Source organism: Triturus cristatus, chromosome 2_2, assembly GCF_964204655.1.
Source record: "Triturus cristatus chromosome 2_2, aTriCri1.1, whole genome shotgun sequence".
Classification (NCBI taxonomy): Eukaryota; Metazoa; Chordata; class Amphibia; order Caudata; family Salamandridae; genus Triturus; species Triturus cristatus.
The window spans coordinates 1,137,255,797-1,137,274,067 of NC_140582.1; the positions used below are offsets into that span (position 1 = coordinate 1,137,255,797).

At 46.5% G+C, this 18,271-nt stretch overlaps 1 long non-coding RNA gene across 1 annotated transcript in view; it reads right to left on the reverse strand.

Moving 5' to 3' along the window:
* Positions 1-1,381: 1,381 nt before the first annotated feature.
* LOC146863247 (uncharacterized) overlaps positions 1,382-18,271 on the reverse strand; it is a 65,010-nt gene continuing 48,120 nt past the window's right edge. Inside the window, exon 2 of the long non-coding RNA XR_014978578.1 lies at positions 1,382-1,917. This is a non-coding gene — a long non-coding RNA (uncharacterized LOC146863247). The remainder of the gene's footprint in view (positions 1,918-18,271) is intronic.

The window sequence follows — 18,271 nt, forward strand, 5'->3', positions numbered from 1 at the left end:
CCTGCAGCAAACTGGACTCATCTCCGCCACCAATGACATAATGCCAAGGATAGACAACAGTGAAACAGCAGCACTCATTGGCCAGGACCTGTGATTCGCCTTCAACAGTCTTGAACCGCACACTATGCACACGCATACACGACACCGAGATCAGAGACAAGGCTCATGACTGGACAAACTCCTTCCTCTCCAGCAAAACCCAGTCTGCCCACCTCCACCCTTCCTGCTCAGAATCCACATTAATCTTCAGCAGATGACCCCAGGGCTCATCCCTCACACAACATTGTTCTACATGTACATGTCACCACTCGCACACGTTACCCGACTGCACAACCTCAACATCATCTCCTACGAGAACGACAGCCAGCTGATCTTCTCCCTCACCATGGCCACCCTCACTTACACAACCAAACACCATGTAGGACTGTAAGAAGTTGCTGAGTGGAGGAAGAACTGCCAACAGGAGATAAATATCGGACAGGACAGAAATGCTCATCCTGGAATCCACCCCCTCCACCTGGGACACCTCCTGGTGTGCGGCCACCCTGGCAACAGATCCAACACCAACCAACCACGCATGCAACATGGGGTTCAACATCAACTCTACTCTCTCCATGCCAAAGCAGGTAAACGCCATCTCGTCCTCCTGCTTCATCACCCTCCAGATGCTTGTCAAGTTCTACAGGTGGCTGCCCACCGAAACATGGAGAACAGTCACACAGGCACTCAGCAGGAGCCTCGACCAAACTCTAAAAATGACTTAAACACATTAAAAACGCCTCTGCACGCCTGGTCCTCAACATCCCTCACCGACAGCACATCACACCCCACCTGGGAGACCTGCACTGGCCCACCGCCTGCAAGTGTATCACCTCCACATGCCAGAACCACGCACACAAGACACTCCACAACATCGGACATGCATACCTCAACAGACGACTCAGCTTCTGTACCCCAAACCAGCAGGTCCGCTACACTGACATTGCAATCGCCACAGTCCCCCACGTCTGGAAAGCTAACTCCTGCGGAAGATCATTATGCCACCTCAACGCAAAGAACTGGAACACTCTCCCCACCCTCCTGCGGCAGGCACAGCACATGCTAACATTAATGAGACTCCTCAAGAACGGGATTTCCAGGCAGTTGCAGACTCCCACCCCCCCGCTCCTTGAGACACGGGTTAGTGGTGCACTTTAAAAATATTGTCATAGGAAAATTAGCTTGATTGCTTTTGCACATACACGGTCATCTCACTGCCTATCCGTGTCAGGTGACACATGTACATTGATTGTATTGGCCTTGCTGGACCTTCTTGTGAATTCACAGCCCCCTACTTATTGCCTTAGTTAAATACTTGATTGTTCATGGAAACACGCACCTGTGTGATTTAAGGGAATTTATTTACAGGACAAGGTTTTGGAATGGACCAGAAGTGGCCCATAGGACACGGGATTGGCAGGATGCCCGTTGGAGTAGCAGGCAGAGTCCATTGTGAGTGACAGAGCTAGGGGAAGAGGTGGATTTTGCAGTGCCATTGTAAATGAAAAAAAGGAGATTTGCTGTAGGTCAATGTGTGGGTCCAAGCTGTGTGTTGGTGGACGTCGGAAGACAGTGGGAGAGGAAGGTCAGTGGAATGATGGTATGTACAATCCGATGGTGTGACAAGCCTTTGTACATCACTGCTAGCTGGACTTGCGCATTACCATGGTGGCAGTTTCATCCTCAGATTTGTCCGATGATGTGTCATGTGTCTCACATGTGGGTGGTGGTATGGTGGGAGCAGCACTGCTCCTGGAGTTGGTGTGTCGAAGGAATCGAGGAGATGCTGAAATTCATCCACATTGATGGTGGGTGTTTCCGACGAATATTCGTGGCAGAGTGGGTCGTCCTGCTGTCCAGGAGGTGTTGTCTCTCCCTCTGAAATGTTCATGGGAGATACAGTTTAACAGTGGAATCCATGTATGGGCATGCATTATTTAACTTAACAATCAGACTGAGGGAGACTTACATTATAGATATTTTGTCCAATATGCATGATAGTTTCTGGATGGTGATTATTTCAGAGACATCACGGATGTGAGAGTGTACTTGTAATTGTAATATCACAAGTTGCCTAGGTGAGAAATGTGTCTTGACAGTGTCTACACACAAATGTTATCTGTTGTGTCCTGGTTTGTGTTATGTGACTAATGCAGTCCGCAACACCTATTAGGCGATGTTGAAGTACTCAGATTAGTATGTGTGTACACTGCATTGTGTGATGGTGGCACCTGCTGCCTTTGTTTAGCTGCCCCTTGTCACTTTCATGAAATGGGCCTTTGACTTCTGTGTATGGACAATGCAGACATGGAAATCTGTGTGGATTGTGTGTCCTTGTCAGAGTTGTGACACTTGTGCATAGTAGGTCATCAAGTGTCTTGTTCACATCAGGGGTTGTGCGTACATAAGGTTGTGACAGGGTGTGACATGCTCCCTCGAGGATGTGTTACACACTCCGCAACATCTGTGAGGTGTCCTGCACCATGTCAATCTCTTTGTCCTGCAGGCATGCTATCCATCATGCCCTATCACATGCCTTATCAGTGTGGCTCAAGGAGTTGCAGCTTTGCAGGGGCTTGCACATGTGCATGTGTTTTGTGTGCTGTTAGTAATGTGTGATGAGTGCCCACTTTTGGCACATTGGCAATGGGAGCCTACTTGGGGGCATGTTATCATGGACGGCCATGTTGTTATCGGCGTTTAAGCGGCAGGAAACTTCCGCTACAAGTGGCAAAGATGTTCTGGAAAATATGCCGCATAGAATTCCAGGAGAAGCACATGTTCTGGTGTGAACATGGGCTTTGATTGGAATTCTCTGCAGCATGTTATCAGGCACATTATCACCGCTTTGGTGGCAGTTTCATGCCGCTGAAGTGGTGATAATTTTAAGAAAAATGTAGTAACCACAGGGACAGTGGTTGTAGTTTAAGTCCTTTATTTCTCAAGATGATCAGTACACATCCATAGAGTAACCTCCAGCTTCATCAACTGACAGCATTCACAGAGTCTCTCGGTGATGTCACTCTAATGACATCACTGAGTTCTACAGTATTGAATAGAAACTCCACACATCTCCCCCCTTACAAAGAGTTACAATAAAACAATCCAAAAACAACAACAACTGTACAGGTTAGCATTCATAGGAATAACAAAACACTCATTAATCCTAAGAGATACAGAAATATAATCATTCAAAAGAATTTGGGACATCAATCTTGCACAAGTTCCCCATGCTCCATATTTTCCCATCAGCAAGAGTTACCACATAATTCATTACCTTTACCACTTTTTGAGGTTTGGAAAACTTACTTTCCCCTTTTTTAACCAAGCCCATTCTTTTAGTGATCACCCAGTCACCAACTGCAATTTTTATATCCTTCACTCCTTTTCTCTTATTATAATCATCTTTATTTCTTTCTTGAGACTCTCTAACTCTTTCTGCAATTCTTTCTCGATCTACCCACACCTGATTTTTCTTTTGTAACCATACAGGTGACTCTTTCGTTGCTGGTTCTCTCCCTTTTAAAGCCACAAAAGGGGATACACCTGTGACAGAATGTGGAGTTACTCTGTGTGCCCACACCATTTTATTTAACTCTTCTCTCCATCTCAATCCATTACTTAATGACAATTGGATATTGTCCATTATAATACGATTCACTCGCTCAACCAACCCGTTAGCTTGAGGCCTGAATACTGCCACCCTTTCATGTTTGATACCAAGATTAGAAAGAAACCTTGCCATTATCGTGGAAACAAGTTGCACTCCATTGTCTGTAACTAAGCATTTAGGTATTCCCTCTTCCAAAAATGCACTCTTTAAAAAATCAATGACCACCTCAGATGTAATATGTTCTACAGGCTTTATCATAAACCACTTGCTATGGTAATCAACTAGAACTATTAAGAATCTACTTCTCATACCCAGCCTGTTAATAGGACCCAAAAAATCCATTGCCACTTTCTCCCATGGCCGATCCGGAACGTCAAGGGAGCCCAGAGGAGGCTGACGAATTACTCTGCATTTATCACTATTGCAACATGGCTGACATTCTTTTACAATTGCTTCCACATCTCTGTCCATTTCAGGCCACCAAAAACTCTGCCTCAACCTTCTTTTACACATGCTTCTACCTAGGTGACCTTCGTGTACCAATTTAAGTAACTTTCCTCTCAACATCTTAGGAGGAACCACTCGGTTGCATCTCAAAACTCTGTTCTTTTGAATGCTTAACTGGTCCTTAACTTTTAAATACTTTTTCAACTCTTCATTTATATCAACTTCACTGTTCCAACCATCACGTATGACTTTTTAAAGCACCATGTACTCTTCATCCTTGTCTAAAGCTTCATTCCATTCTTCCTGTTTTAATGCTAAACTCAAATCATTAATGTCGCACATAGATTCTACTTCATATACCAAGAATGAATCTTCCTCCAGTCCCTCAACTGGCATACGCGACAAACAATCAGCAATGATATTTTTTTTACCTCTTACAAACTCAATCGAGAAATTATAATCTAATATTGATAAAAGCCACCGGGATATCCTTGGAGTCACACCACCTTCAAGCCCCTTTCCACCTTTAAAAATGTGTACCAATGGTTTGTGATCTGTTTTTAGAACAAATGGTAAACCCCACAAATAAAATTTAAAATGGTTTATTGCCCAACAACAACCCAACGCTTCCTTCTCAATGGCAGAGTAGGACTTCTCTGCTCCCTGCAAACGTCTCGATGCAAACCCAATCACACTTTCACCCTCCATTGATTTTTGAGTTAATACAGCACCCAATCCTATATTACTTGCATCAGTTGTCAGAATTGTTTTCTTAGTCACATCAAAATGGGCTAGAGTAGGAGCACTAACCAATGACGATTTAATCTTTTCAAACGCCTCTTCGCATGAAACATTCCAATTAAATAATACTCCTTTTTTTAACAACATCCTCATAGGTTCCACAATCTCTGAAAACCCTGATATAAATTTTGAGCAATACTCCGCTAACCCAAGGAATGATTTCAATAAATCTTTATCAGTTGGTTGTGGAGCATCTACAATTGCCTTTATTATGCTTCTCTTAGGTTTAATCCCCTCAGCAGATATCTCATGCCCTAAATAATCCACTTTTTCCTTTCTTATCTGACACTTTTCTTTCTTGATGGTCAACCCATGGCTAGCAATCTTTTTCAAAACATTATTTAACAATTCATCATGGTCCATAAATGATCTTCCCACCACCATGATGTCATCCTGAAAGCACAACACACCATCCATCCCCTTAAAAATATCTTGCATGATCCTTTGGAACACGGCAGATGCCGAAGCTAGACCGAAAGGCATGCGTCGATAGCGGAAAGCCCCCAGCGGTGTAACAAAAGAGGTTAGGGCTCGTGACTCAGGATGCAGATTTATCTGGTGGTAAGCAGCTGACATGTCTAAGACACTAAATACTTTTCCACCACCCATAACACTTAGCATTTCTGTTATATTTGGCAATGGTTGTCGATCCACCCATATATTTTGATTTAAATCTCTTAAATCAATACAGAGACGAATTTTGTTTCCATCCTTCGGTGCGACAACGATCGGAGAAAGCCACTCCGATGACTCAATGGGTTCAATAATTTTACATTCCAAAAGTTTGTCAAGTTCCTTCTGTAAAGGTTCCCTCATCAGTAAAGGTATGGATCTGACCTTATGTACCACTGGGCGAGCATTCTTCTTTAAAATAATCCGGTGACTAAAATTCTTGAGCATGCCCAAATCATCAGAAAAAACCTGCGGAAATGACAACATTAATTTTCTTCCCCACTCAGAATTACCATCAGAAATAGGCAAACTACATTCATGAGCAGGTTCAACTATCATGACTGGTTCCTTGGCATTGGGATCCAGAACTATATTGAGATCTTTTTGGTGTCGCCACCCTAAAAGATTCGATCCATCTTCAGTTATGTATATTCTACCATGAACGCTGTTACATTTAAAAAAGATATCCATCCACAACATCCCTATGATGTTTATTCTCTTTCCACCATACCCCACAGCACTTATATCCTAATTTTGTAATTCAGCCAAATTTTTCTTTAACTCATTTAAGTAAACTTCCCTTGAAATTAGTGTAAACAAACTACCTGAGTCTGCTAACACTTTGACTTCCGTCTTTTCTAAAATAATGTCACAATGGGGTTTTTCTAATTTCTCAGTACTTTCCATTTTTATATTATTGTTACTAACCACACTAATACTTTCTTTACGTTCTGATAGATCACATTCATCTATGGAAAGCATTAATTCCTCTCTTACTTCCCCCAAATTTTCCACCATTTTTACACTGGAAGTTTGACCTCTAGTTCTACACATTTTCGCTAAATGACCTTTTCTTCCACACAACCTACACGTTACGCTCCTAGCACCACATGCTAGGCTAGACGCAATGTGTCCAGGACACCCACACCTGTAACATGTAATTCTTTTTCTAACAGTTCCACTCGATGCATTAGAGGTATTGAGCATATTAGTACTTTTTTCATTTTTAAAATTAGATGAATGAGAATGTGAAACTTCTGGTTTAGTTACTTTTTTCAGACCTACTTCTTCTACATCAAGATTAACTACTTCCTTTTCTGAAGATTTCATATTTAATTTCCCAATGTCAATTTCTTTCATCCACAAATCAGTGTGTTCTAAGCTTCTAGCAATCTGTACTGCTTCATCTAAGGTAGGATCTAGAGATAGAAGTCTTTCTTTTATTTTTCTATTGTTGGTGCACCTCACAATCTGGTCGCGAATCAAAGATTCCGTCAGCATTTGAAATTCGCATGTTACAGCTAGTCCGCGTAATGATGCCACATAAGTCATTATATCCTCATCATGTGCTTGCACACGACAAAAGAATTTATGTCTTTCAAACACCACACTGAGTTTTGGGGAAAAATGTTTCTCCAGCATCTGTATTGACATCTCATAAACATTTAGAGGTTGACCATTACCTACACCTAAAGAAATTCCGGGAAGATCGTCATATATTCTCCTTCCCTCTGTCCCTAGATGATGTAATAAAATAGCTTGTCTTCTTAATGGTCCATATTTATCACCACCAATGGCTAAAATATAAGTTAAAAAAATGTTTTTCCACCGTTTCCATGGAATTGTAGGTTCACCAGGTATCGGTAAGAACGAAGGTGGAGCAGACATACCTTGATCAGACATTCCTGCAATTCAAAAGACAAATAACAAGCTAACAAAATTAATTAAAAAAATAAACTATAAAAATAGACTAAAATAATTATCTAAAATAATTATCTAAAAAAACAATCTAAAATAATTACATTCCTGCATATATTTCTCTATATAAGTTGTAGATATAAGTCTTTCTTTTCTTTCCACAACTAAAAGTACTTTAGAATAAGTCCTTCTTTCCTTTCACCTATTTCAGGGAGTCACATCAGACGACATGGATTACTTTGCAGAGCTCCAAAAATAATTAATTTCGGTAAGAGTCAGTGCTGTGAATAATTTGTTGAAGAAGGATCAGTTATTATGATAACCAACAGTATACATTTCACTTTGACAATATTTGCTTCGTAACGCGATGTTTTTTCACACGCGACTTCACTTAGGCTTCATTTCCCATTAAATAGCTATTAAGCTTGCTCCACACACGTCCTTGATTATATACACCATGTTTTTTCTACAAAGCTGCACTGTGTAGGACATATGTGTCTCTAAGTCGCTTTGGCTCCTTGTGATTTGTGTTGTGTGCATTGCGTCTGTCATGTTTAATCTTGCTTCCTGCACTTCTTTTGGATTACCCTTTCAGAGTATGGTGCAGCATGTATAGCAATTGTTGTTGCTGTCTGAGCAGACAGTGTCCACACCCATTACCCACAGATTTGGTCCCACATGTGGAGTGTGTGTGGCAGTGGTGGGCCGTTTTGTGCATCATACCAGGTGCTGACCTTCTGGCCTCTGCATGAGCGCTTTGATTTTAGAAGGGGGACTACATACTCCATGCAGCGATCACAGCGGATATTCGTGCGCATTGTAAAGGGGACCAAGCAGGACCTGAGCTATGGACAGCAGCTGTAAAGTGTAAGGCGGTCACATGCCTATACATGCGCATGGGTCTCGTGGAGCTGCCCCCTTTGGACATACTTAATGGAAATGGGAGGTAGATGCAGGGAGCGAAATACCGGAAAGGGCTTGTGCTGAGATTGTAGAGGAAGCATGGAGGTGCACCAGGCACACCCGCTTCCAAATGCTCCTTTTTTTATTTTTTTAAACTCTTATTATTGATTTTTCCAACGCATGCATAACAATCTTTAGCATTGCTTACAGTGAGGATCATTCCATAAGTACATGTAGATTCACTCAGCATCTGGCACAGCATTACATTAACACATGCAGATCCTACTTCATTCCTCCAAGCCAGTGTCCTATCCAGGACTTCAACATTGCTCACCCCTTCCCCAGCCATTCCCTCAATTTCTTTAGTCACTAAGTTCTGAATCTGAGTTCTCCTTAGGGAGTTCGCATATACCCCCTCGGTAGCTGTTCCATCCCCCCCATATTTGGGTCAATTTTTTGGGGCATCCTCTATGTACATATACTGCCTTTTCAGCAATCATTGTGGTATCCATGTCTCTACACCACTGGGGGAGGGTAGGGGGCTGTCTGGATCCCAACCTCTGTGCTATATTTCGCTTCGCCATCATCATGCCTAATGTTAACCATGTTTGCATTGTGCGGTTAAGATCCGTGGGTTCCCATATGTTAAGGAGGCATCTCCTTGGTTCTGGGAGAGTCGTGAGTTTTGTTACCTGAGAAAGCTTACGCATCACCGCCCTCCAGTATTGGACAACTATGGGACACATCCGCAGGGTGTGAAAGAGAGTCCCTTCCTGTCCGCACTGTCGAAGACATAGTGGTGAGTCTGTTCGCTTGAGTTTGAATAGGAGAGTTCGGGTATAGTAAGTGCGATGCAGCATTTTCAATTGTATCAGTTTGAGTTTTGATGGTATCGCTACCTCCCTGGGGGACAAAAGGGCTTCTTGTCACTCTGTTTCTTCGAGGTCTCCTATTTCTGTCTCCCATTTTGATTTAAGGACTGTTAGAGGGTCCGGCTGATTATTTATGATTTTGTGATATGTCTGAGATATGGCTTTTTTGTTGAGATGGTCTGTAAGGAGTCTATTCTCCAGTGGTGAGGATTCCGCCAGCTTAGTGCCTGGTGCGATCTCTGCCATAAGCGCATGCCTGATTTGTGTGTAGCGGAATTTTTCGGTATGTGCCAGGTCATAAGCAGTCTGTAATTGTGGAAATGTAAGTACCTCTCCCTTCTTCCAGAGGTCTCCGACTCGCGAGATCCCTATCAGATCCCACTGCCTAAATCCTTTAGTATTACGCAACATACCCAGTCTTTTTGTGTCCCATAATGGCATAGCCTGCGTTATCTTTCCTTCCCATCCCAACGTCCGCTGTGCCTCAAACCATATTTGTATAGTGTGCGCCGTCGGGCCTGTGAGGTTGTGTCTCCTACTCTTGTTATATAATGCCCCCATGACTCCACCCTCGCCCAGCAGCTGTCGATCCATACGGTACGCTGGGGCATCTCCAGATGCGTGAAGCCATTGGTTTATAACTACCAGCTGTGAGGTACAATAGTATGTTTTTATGTTAGGGAGGGCGATGCCTCCGTCATAACAGCTCAAGTTAATTTATGAAGTGCTATTCGCGATGTTTTTCCCTCCCATAATAGGCTAGTCACTTCAGCGTTTATTGCTATAAAGTATGCGTTTGAGACTGGGAAAGGCGTGTTTTGTAATGCGTACAAGAATTGGGGGAGCGCCATCATTTTGAAGAGGGCTGCTCTGCCCAGTAGCGTCAGTGGCAAGGAACGCCAATGCTTGACGTCACAGCGGAGCCGTGTTAGGGGCTGTGTGAGATTCTCTTTAATAAATTGCGTCCTGTCAGCTGTGACATATATCCCTAAATATTTGAACCCTTCCTCTGCTATCTGTATCGTACATCCCTTTGGAAGCCGTGGTGGGGGACCCTGGAGTACATAGAGGTACGATTTCGCCCAGTTCATGGTATATCCCGAAGCCCGACCGTACGATGTACATATGTCTAAGAGACAGTTGATTGAGCGCGCTGGGGATGCTAAGTATAGCAGGATATCATCTGCATATAGGGATATGCGGTCTTCCCATCCCCTTACCCATTTCAGGCCACAGATAACCGGATCTTGTCGTATCCAGGCCGCCAGTGGTTCCAGTACCAGTGCAAAAAGAAGTGGCGAGAGAGGGCATCCCTGCCTTGTTCCCCCGTCCCAGCGGAAAGGTGGTCGATATGTGGCCGTTTACTACTATCTGCGCCAGTGGGCATGTGTAAAGCAGTTTGATCCAGGCACACAACTTGGGACCAAATCCCACGTGCTGAAGGACTGCAAAAAGGAAGGGCCATTCCACCAGATCAAACGCCATTTTAGCATCTAGTGATAGGATAACGGCCTCCTCCTCTATAGTGTGTTGGCGTGCAAGGACACCATGTAGACGCCGCAGGTTAAGGGCGGTATTGCGATTAGGCATAAATCCCGATTGGTCCGAGTGTATTATTGTGGCTAGATATGCCTGCAGCCTTGTTGCCAACACTTTTGCCAAAATCTTTGCTTCAGCATTGATCAAGGAGATCGGTCTATAGGATGCGCATTCGTGCGGTGGTTTATGGGGTTTATGGATGGCCACTATAGTGGCTAGTCTTTGATCTCTTGGTAGGATCCTCCTCCCTAAGCTATCGGTGTACATATTTAGTAAATGCGACACAATCTGTGTCGTTGCTTTTTTATATAGCTCAACTGGTATTCCATTTGGTCCCATTGCTTTCCCTGTGTGTAGCACGGCTATTGCGGACGTCAGTTCCTCAGGAGCCAGATCTTTTTCAAGGGCTTCCAACGCGGACGGGGCTAGTTTGGGCATAGCTATAGCCTTGAGGAAATCTAAATTGTCCTCTATGGTGTTTGTGGCTTCTGGGGTATATATTCTCTGATAGTGTACCGCGAACGCCTCTGCTATTTGCTGCGGTTCTGTCGTTTACGTGTCTTCATCCAATTGGATTTGTGCCACCCACCTATTGGCCCGCTCCTTTTGTTCTAGCCATGCTAATAATTTACCCGCTTTATCTCCCAATTCGTATATAGTGTGTTGTGTTGCGGTGAGTTTGCTATTCGCCATCTCCCAGACATAGGACTTATATTCCTGTTGTGTCAGTTGCATCTGGTGTGTTGTGTTTTCGTCGACATGTAACGCATGTTCCGCTTCTGCCCGGGACACCCTCTGCTCAAGACTGTCAACCTCTTTTTTCTGGGTCTTTTTATGATCTGCTACCAGCGAGATTGCCTGTCCTCGGAGGACCGTTTTGTAGGCTTCCCACAATGTTGTCGGGGATGGAACTGTATTTTTGTTTCCCGCAAAATATTGTTTCGTTGTTAGGAGAAGCCCTTTAGCAATTTTCAGAACTTTGAGGTATCCGGGAGACAGTGGGAACATCCTACGTCTCTGAGGGGTAGAAGCTGCGTATGTAATAAGGACTGGAGAATGGTCAGAGATGCCTCTAGGGAGGTGTGTCACTGCTGCAACACCTATGACTCCCGTCGCCAGCGTGAAGATATAGTCCAGTCTAGAAAGGCTATTGTGTACCCCTGAATGGACTGTATACTGTTGTTCTGTTGGACATCTGAGTCTCCATACATCTATTAGTCCGAGAGCCTCCGTGAATTCTAATAGTTTAAGATTGGCAGTATTGGGGTCTCTAGGGGGCTGTCTGTCCATGGATGCGTCCATTGTCGCATTAAAATCCCACCCTATTATTAATTCTCCATGCGGAAGTGAGAGGAGTTATTCCCCTAATGCCCGGAAAGTAGTCTGGTGCAGTGTAGGAGGGATGTATACTGTCACTATGTTGTATGTCTTCTTCTCCCATTGGCAGGTTATTGCCGCAAAACATCCCTGGTCGTTTTTGCGGGAATCAGTTATTATCAACGGGAAGTGCTTATTCACCAGTATACCCACTCCTCGTGAACCTGAGGTAAAGTCAGAGTGTATCACCATTTTAAAACCTCACCTATCTAGGGCTCTACAAGCCGAGCCTGTCAAGTGTGACTCCTGGATCAATGCCACAGCCGGACCCTCACGCTTGATGTATTGCAATACCAGCCCTCGTTTTATTCTATCACCTAATCCATTCACGTTCCAGGACAGTATTGTGAATAGTGGGGTGGGCGTGCTGGGAGTCTGCATGTTCGGTCCTGTTTCAGCCGTTGGGGTCTGAATTTGTGTCTTATCTGTCATTTACTGCAATGTAAAACCATAAGATGTGTGTCGTACCTCCTATTGCAATGCCATGAATGCCGTTTGTTATTATCCTATGTATCGCAACAATACCACTGATTAAACCAATAACAACCATTAGAAACTGTGCCCATGCCTCCTCCCCCCTCCCTGCCTCCCTCCCCGGCGGATTCAGAACTACCCGCCACCCCAACTCAGCAGAGCGCTTAGTCCCCATAACTTTATACTTGCGTAGGGGGAAAGAGTCACTTCGCGCCGTTCAACCACCCCCGGGATATGCCGCAGTTTAGTGCGAGAAACTGAGAGTTCTAAAGGCATGAGTCTCGTGCAGAGCAATGTATGCGGATTCGTTGGCCATCTTCCAGCATCTCTTTCATCTGTCGCCTGTTCAGCATCAGTGAATCAGTCTGCAGTGCGTGTCTCATTCAGCTGTATGGTGTCGTCCATTTCTGGGCCAGTGTCTCCTGAGAATTTCGATAGCTGTGACCGTTGTTTGTGTGCAGGATCTGCACGTCTCGAGTCTTTTGCTGATCGCCAGCCTTCCAACCAGTCAAAGGCCTCTGAGGGCGTATTGAAGAACCACGTCTTCCCTTCCGCCTCTACACGCAATTTTGCTGGGTAGAGCATTGCGTATTTGAGTTCACGGCTGCGGAGCTCCTTTTTTATATCCATGAAATCTAGGCGTTGATTGGTCACTGCAGCCGTGTAATTCGGGTACAGTAATATAGTACTATTGTCCACTCTCGGGGGGGCAGTGCGTGCCCGCTGTAGGATGGCATCCCGGTCCCGAAAGTTGAATATTCTTGCCAGGATCGGCCGTGGGGGGGCTCCTGGTCGGGGCCTACCCCCGGGCACCCGATGCGCCCTTTCCACGGAAAAGAAGTTGGACAGGCCACGAGGTTGTAGCTGGTCCATAATCAGTTTCTCCACGAATAGATCGAGGGCCGGTCCCCTAATGCTCTCCGGCACGCCTACCAGGCGTATGTTATTCCTTCTGGACCGTCCCTCCTGATCTTCCAGCTTGTCAAGCAATTGTTTCTGCATCACTTCCAATGCTTGTATCTGTTTTTTGAAGGCTGCTGTGTCTTTGGTAAGAGTCTCGGTGGTTATTTCCACCTCTTTAACTCGTGTGCTCATTTTAAAGATGTCCGCCCGGAGCAGCGCGACATCGGTCGAGATTATTCCCATGGTTCCCTGCATCTGAGCCAGCGTGGCCATCACATCTTTGAGAGTGATCCCCGGTGTTTTTTCGGGTGGCGGATCTGGGCCTACGGCCTCTTGCGGTGATGGTGCCTCAGTGCGCCCTTTATGATATGCGTATTTGTCCAATTTGTGACATCATGCGCTGCCCCCTGCCCCCATCACAACCCAGCGGGTGAAAGCGAGATCCGGCACACCAGTGAATTCACCAATAAGGGGGGAGCCAGCAGTCGCCGCCGCCTGCCACAAGGGGGTTTCTACGTGCGGCATGTCGGTTTTACTGGTCCCTGACTGGCAGGGTTTGCGGGGTCCAGACAGCCTTGGCCTCTTCTGTTCGTTTTCGTAGTTTGTGATGTAGCAAGTTTTCACCCGTTCGTCTCACACAGTCTTAAACTTCCCTCTGGGTTGCCTTTGCTTGTCTCACACAACAATCTCTTGGGGGGCCCCTCACCTTCATAGATATAGCAGATCTTCACCCGGCCGTCTCACAAAGTCTTAAGCTGTCCCCCGGGGTGCCTTTACTTGTCCCACACAACAATCTCTTGGGGAGCCTCTCACCTTCTTAAATTTAGACACAGTTGGATGGTACCTGTTGTCTCCATGTCGGATCTTGGGCCCCGGGACCGTGCCGGGCTGCAGGGGTCCGCCCCACACGAAGCTCCCCTGTCTCCAATGCCACCTCGTCTGTCCCTTCGCTGGCGGTGTTTTCCAATCCCAGGGGCCCAGGCGACAGAGGGCATGCATCCCGCAACACTATTTCTTACACCAACATGCAGGGTCGCCTCTTCAGGCAGTGGCCTCCGTATACGCAGCGGTGAGACATGGGGAGCGGCCGGCCTGCCTCCCTCTCAACAGCGTTTGTCCTCCACGAGTCTTTCCCGCAGCAGAGCCCACCACGATAGGCTTATGTGTAGCATGCTCCCCCAGGCATCGCGGGGTCTTCCTCACCTCTCCGCTGCTTTCCCGGGGGAGTCGTCAGGCCTCTTCTCTCAGTCCCGCCCCCGCATCAGGCATGGAGTCCAGGAGGATGCAGCACGCGGGCCCCAGGGATCGGGATGAATGTGCACGCGATCCTCACCGTCCTTGGCGGCTCCTTACGAATCGAAGGCCCCGGCCCGCCTGCCGTCTCGAGCCCTCAGTCGCTCTATCTCCGTTCGTCCGGATGTAGGGCAGAGCCGCCCCCAGGCAGCAGCCCGCATCTCCGGGCCCCTACCGCTACACCGCCGCCAGAGCCCACGAAGCGCAGCAGCCAGCACCCGCACGCGCGAGAGCTCCACACTTTTCAGCACCTCCCGCAGTACATGTGAAATCGAGGTCCCGGTCCCTTCGCCGCCACCAGGCCTCAGTCTCTTCGTTCCGGTGCGCCTCACCGAGATGTCCGCACGGGGTTGTAATTACTCCCGATCACCGCCGCGGCTCTTCCAGACCGCCACCGCCGTATCGCCTCTCAGTTTTCGCCGGATTTATGTCAGGATTGTTCGGCGGGCAGGTTTCAGGCACGGAGCTTCCCTAGGCTGTGGCCATCTAAGTTGGCTGCTGGCCACGCCCCCCCAAAGGCTTCTTTTTAATGTTTTACATCGCCTTACCTCACACCGGCAAAAAGTCAATGCATGTTTCTACACTGACTCATAGGAATGCACAAGGGTTCAGGGAGAGGGGACAAACTTCCCTCACATGATTTGGGGGTGACCACTTTGGGCTACTTATTGGACCGTAGTGATGACACTATTGAAGGTGTTGACGGACAGGGAGGTAGATCTGGCGTTGGGGGCTTGTATCCTACATTGCTTCCCACACACGGCTCACAGTGGGCTTGCCGCAAGTTTATGGATAGGGGATTATTAGTGGCCATGAGGGGATATTACGATGCACTGGAAGGCAAGTGGGGCCACGAGTTTAGATCAATGGGAGTGAGAGTTCACCAAATGGGCAGAGTGTGATGGGATAGTTAGGCTACTACTGGTCAAGGGTACGGTGAGCAAGGGATCACTTGAGGCGGCTAGGGCATGGGACCATTTCTTTGGACCATTGGTGGACGAAGACAGCGAGAGCGATGTCAACACTGAGCCAGGTGAGCTGGTACCAGGGTAGGGCCTTTATAGCCCGTAGATGTAACCATTCGACACCATTGTAGACATGCATGATGGGTGAATCTAAAGCGGCAGCCTGTATATTGTGTTGTTAGTGTTTACCTTCTGGATACCACAGATTACGCACTGCTAAGGCTATCAAGGAGTACAGAGCAACATGGCTAGTGACATGCCTTGAGGGAGTGTGAAATAGACTTTTTGATGGATTTGTGATGATGATGTTTGTTTATATGGCCTGTGTTGAAAATTGGTTGTTAATCTCCTTTTTACATGGTTCTTAATATTAAAGGTAGTAGAGGAGACATGTCATAGTAACAAGCCAAGGATCCTATGCTCAGAAAATTGAACATCATAGTGAGGGGAGAGGGACTAGGGGTCATATTATCAAGATTAGCGTCAAAATTATCGCTGCTTTAGCGGCAGGTAACTGCCACTAAAGCGGCGGTAATGGGCTTGATGATATGCCTTTGTGAATTCTCATAGAAGTCCATGTTCTGGTGTGAACATGGGCTTCCATGGGAATTCACAAGGGTATATTATCAAGCCCATTACCGCCTCTTTAGTGGCAGTTTCCTGCCGCTAAAGCGGCGATAATTTTGACGCTAATCTTGATAATATGTCCATAGGTTGGTGCGCTTGTTAGATTTGAAGATCTAGCTTTCGCAGACATGAAGAGTTTTTTAATTTGCAAGAGAAAATAGTACATGCCATGCGTTGAAGTGGGGCGGGGGAGGGTGGTGGGTATTATGGACAGGGATATGTGTGGATGCAGGTAAGTTGACTTTGGATGACTGAATGGATTTCATGGTGCGTCCTGCATTGAATTTTGCAATGGAGGGCACACGACTAAGGGGCATATCATCAGGGACGGCATTAAAAATTATCGGCACTTGAGCGGTAGAAAACTGCCGCTTAAGCGGCGATAATGGGCTTGATAATATGCCCTGGGGAATTCCAATAGAAGTCCATGTTCTAGTGTGAACATGGGCTTCTATTGGAATTCTCCAGGGCATATTATCACGCCCATTATCGCCGCTTTAGTGGAAGTTTTCTTCCGCTCAAGCGGCAATTATTTTAACGCCGTCCTTGGTAATATGCCCCATAATCCTTATTTTTGGTGTGACATTGCATGTGTTGTCGGTATGCAGAGTCACTAATTACTTTCTCATCTTGCTGTACACAGTGCTGCATAGCATGTACAGGCAAGGGGGCATTTTTGTAGTACAGGCATGAGGTTGTCACAATGTCACCCCTTGCCTCATCACCACACTTATCCAAATCATCTCCACAAGGCCACAACTCACATGTGCCAAAATTAGTATGCAGTGTGAATGTGACTGGTCACATGCACGAGTAAGCATGCCAGCGATAAGCTCAGCACACATGCAACATTGCACATGTGTCTGGCTCGTGTGCAAGGTTGTGTGTGGCCCTCCAAGTCACCCTTGTTGGCCACGCACATCCTTGCACACAACTCAGCCACATGTGCTATTTTGCAGATGTGCTGGTCTTGCTGTTGGCATGCTTACTCGTGCACGTGATCGGTCACATTCACACTGCATACTCATTTTGGCACATGTGAGTTGCGGCCTTGTGGAGATGATTTGGATATGGGGTGCATTTTGGCAGCATGCTGCGTCTCTATGTGATGTGGCATTTTGGTATGTGATGTGGCACTTATTTTGTGGTCTGATGATGTACCTGGACTGTGTTTTTCTGATGTTTCAGTGCACATTTCAATGTCAGTGTGTCAGTCAAAGTGTGTCTAGCAATCTTTATGCTGGATCAGTTGATGTGTGTCCATGCCACCATGCACAGGGCTATCTGGGACCTGAACCACAGTAATTGTGAATATGCAATGCTATTTATTGTACATGTGTGCCATTGTGGCCCTCCACCCCCGTCCACCCACTCCATAGTTTGTACTCACCCTGTGATTGTGTCTGGTCACCTGCAGCAGTGTCCTGACCCGGCACTCCAACCACCGTCTCCTCGGTGATGACTTGCGCCACCATTTCCTCCTGCTCATCCAGCTCCAGCAGGGGCCCAGGGCTACCACCTCCAGTGGCCATGGCTGCCCTCCGGTTGGCGGCCATCTTCTCCTTAGTGTTCTTATTGCTGTCGTTCCAGCGCTTCTTTACCTCCTCCACGGTCCTCCTCTTCCTCTCTCCCACAGCATTGACCTTTGCTGTGATCTCCTCCTAGATCTGTTTCTTCCTGGACAATGGCACTGTCCTCCGGATAAAGAGCTCCTGCTGGTGTTCAGCCACCGGGCCATACAGGACCTGATTCTCCTGGTGGCTGAACCTGGGGTTCCTCCTCCTCTTTGCCTTCTTCTGGCTCTCTCCCTGCTCTTCCTGGCTGGCTGTGGGGTTTGCTGTGGACTCCGCGCTTGGCCCCTCTTCCTCCATGTCTCTGGTCTCTTCTCTGGTATCCATTTTTTGTTGTTGTTTTTTTTTGGCCTGCTTGGGGGCCTATTATAGTGCATTTTCCCGCTTGCTGCGTGCAAAATACAGGCCTGTTGGCAATTGTCCGGCTGATTTTGGAGATAATTGGCTTAGCGTGACTTTTCGCGGCTTAGCGTACGT